Here is a 3,182-nt window from a genome sequence, read left to right on the forward strand (position 1 = left end):
GGCCTCTTCTGAATCAGGCTTGAACCTCTGGAAGTTCTCTGTCAATGTATGGTTGTAGCTGTTTCTGTATAACCTTTAGCAAAACTTTACTTGCATGGGATAGCAAAGAAATTGTCTGATGATTTCTGCATTCCATTGGGTCACCTCTTGTTGGAATGGACACAAATATGGATCTCTTCCAATCAGCCGGCCAGATAGTTGTCTTCCAAATTTCTTTGCATAGATGAGTGATTGCTTCCTGTGCCACCTCACTTTCTTGAAAGATTTCAATTTTTATTCCATCAATGCCTGGTGCCTTGTTCTTTGCCAGTTCCTTCAATACGCCTTGGACTTCCTCCTTCAGTATCATTGGCTCTTGATCATATGCTACCTCTTGAAACGGTTGAACATTAACCATTTCCTTTTGGTACAGTGACTCTATGTATTCCTTCCATCTTCTCTTAATGCTTTGTGCAAAATTCAATAATTTGCACAGTGAATCCTTTGCCCTACATCATTAAGGACCTAGGATTCCTGACCACTGTTTATCAACTTACGGAGCCCTGGTGTGGCACTGCAGGATAATGTGCTGGACTGCAAGGTTGGTTTGAACTGCAAGGTTGTTGGCTCAAACTCACCAGCCACTCCTTGTAACCCTATACAAGGTTGCTATGAGTCAGTACTGACTTGATGACCCTTAATAACATAATCAACTTAACCTAATTATTATTTATAAACCATTCCATCCATTCCTAGGAATCCTAGTTCTGTTTAAAATTAGGAAATCAATAAATTTAAAAATAAAATGTTGTTATGGTCATCTCAATTGATGCAGAAGAAATATGAAATATTTATGGGAAATTTAACAAACTATGTGCATGACCTGCACACTGAAAAGTATAAACATTGTTCGAAGAAGCTAAAGAAGACTTTTTAAAAAATGGAGATATATATCATATTCATAGATCTGTATCTGTACAACTTAACAATATGCAAAACAACCTGTTCAAATTTGCCAAAGGAGTTAAATGGACACTGTACCAGTGAAAGTATGTGACTAGCAAATAAACTCACAAAAATGAATCAACATTATTTATCACTAGGAAAATGTAAACAAATACCACAATGAGCTATTAATGTCTCAAAAATTTAAAAGACTCATCATTGCAAGCTTTTGGGAGGATATATTCACGCACCTATCTTGTTTCTGTCAATGTAAAATGGCACAGATACTTTGGAACACAGTTTAGCAGCTTCTTAACTATTTTTACTATCCCATCCAGAAGTTCCAGTCCTAGGTATTTGCCAAAGAGAAAGAGACGTATGTCCTTGCAAAGGCTTGCACTTGAATGGTCAGAGAGGCTTTATTTTTATTGGCCCCCAATTGTAAACAACCCAGATGTTGATAAAAGAAGGTAAACAGATAAACAAACTATGGTTAATATGCTGAATGGAATACCAGTCAATAATGAAAAGGAAGGAACTAATTCTATAAGCAACAACATGAACAATTTCAAAGAAAGTATTATGTAAATTGAAGGAAGCCAGGCACAAAAGACTACATATTTTATTATACCATTTATATGACATTTTGGCTAAGACAAAACTATAGGTTAGAAAGTACATTAATGGGGACAGAAATTGACTACCAAGAGGCACAAGGGAACTTTATGTAGTGATGGAAGTATTCTGTCTCATAGTTATAGTGGTGGCTACATGTCTATATATATTTGTCAAAACTCACTGAATTATGCACTAAAATTTGGTGAGTTTTATTAGATGTAAATTATACTTTAATAAATTTAGGTACTTATTCTTTCTGTGTTAGATTCTGAGAGTTGAGAGAGGTACTATATGATATTTCATAGATGGTTACTCTCAACTCTAGAGTTCTTGTGTTGTAAGAAATTATGGTATCTGTGGGGCAGTCTTTGAAGAAAACACAGAAGGGGAACATGTGGAATCTGGGAAGAGTGTGTATATCTGCCAAGGTGTGATTCAAGATGTGAGTCCGTTGAATAGACATCTTTGGGTGAGGAGATCATCAACACTTAAAAGACCTTCAGTGACATTTCATAGCCTCCTGGGAGGATGACCAGTGATTTAAAGAAAGGGGGCAATTCGATAACTATCTTGGACCATTGTGTGAAAGGGACAGAGAGATGGGAGATACTACTTTGATGGAACTGACAACTTTGTCATTTATGTTTTGTACGTTGGAAGTGCCTAGTGGGATGTCTTCCCACCTGGGCTGTTGACAGGGAGCAGAGGTAAGACCATGGTGTTTTTATTCTTAGTCCCTATCAAGTCAGCTCTGACTGAAAGTCATCTTATCATGTAATAGAGCAAGATGTTGCATGATCTTCTACCCTCCCCACTATGTTTGAGCCCATCATTGCAACCACTATGTAAATCTACCTTGTTGAATTGTCTTTTTCTTTCTTGCTGACCCTCTTTTTTGCCGTATGTGATGTCCTTCTCCAGGACTTTAGCAGCAGATTTGCCCAGTGCAATATGATTTCTTGACTGTTGTTTTCATGGGCATTGATTGTTGATTCAAGTAGAATGAATTACTGGACAACTTCATTTTCTTCATCATTTATCATGATGTGTATTAAACCTGTTGTAAACATTTGGAGCCTCTAACCGTAGTTACCCATTATTGTTTTTAGACATCTGAGAAGCTAGCAGCAGAGTGATTTTTAGAGGTCAGATGTCAAATGCAATCCCAGGACAATCTTTGATTTGTTGAGGACACTGGCCTAAGGATAAAGTGATAAAGTGCAGACCCTTTAGCTTGGCACTCTGGTTCCAGCCTCCCTTTCCTGCACTATCTGAAGGAGCTCTTCACTCCAGCAGCCCTGGAAGGATTTGTTTAACAAATGTTTTCATGGTCATTATTGGCTAGGCCTTCAAGTGTACGAGAAAGAAACACCCAGTGAATCCCCAAGATATCTGGGAACTCAGGTGGTCACGGAGACCACCCACTCTGCAGCATGGTCAACCTGGATTCTAGCTTGTCTAATACTAGAAAGTATAGGTCACTGTATCCTCTTTCATAGACACCTTCCTCTCCCTCATGAAGGCTGGCAAAAGAGAAAGTGGGAAATCTCATTTGAATCCCTTTCCTTGGCCAGCAGAAAAGTCTTTATGGATTCTACAATATGCTTATTAGACATGAGTGAATAAATGAAAGAAACTCT

Source organism: Chrysochloris asiatica, unplaced genomic scaffold (genome assembly GCF_000296735.1).
Source record: "Chrysochloris asiatica unplaced genomic scaffold, ChrAsi1.0 scaffold00041, whole genome shotgun sequence".
Classification (NCBI taxonomy): domain Eukaryota; kingdom Metazoa; phylum Chordata; class Mammalia; order Afrosoricida; family Chrysochloridae; genus Chrysochloris; species Chrysochloris asiatica.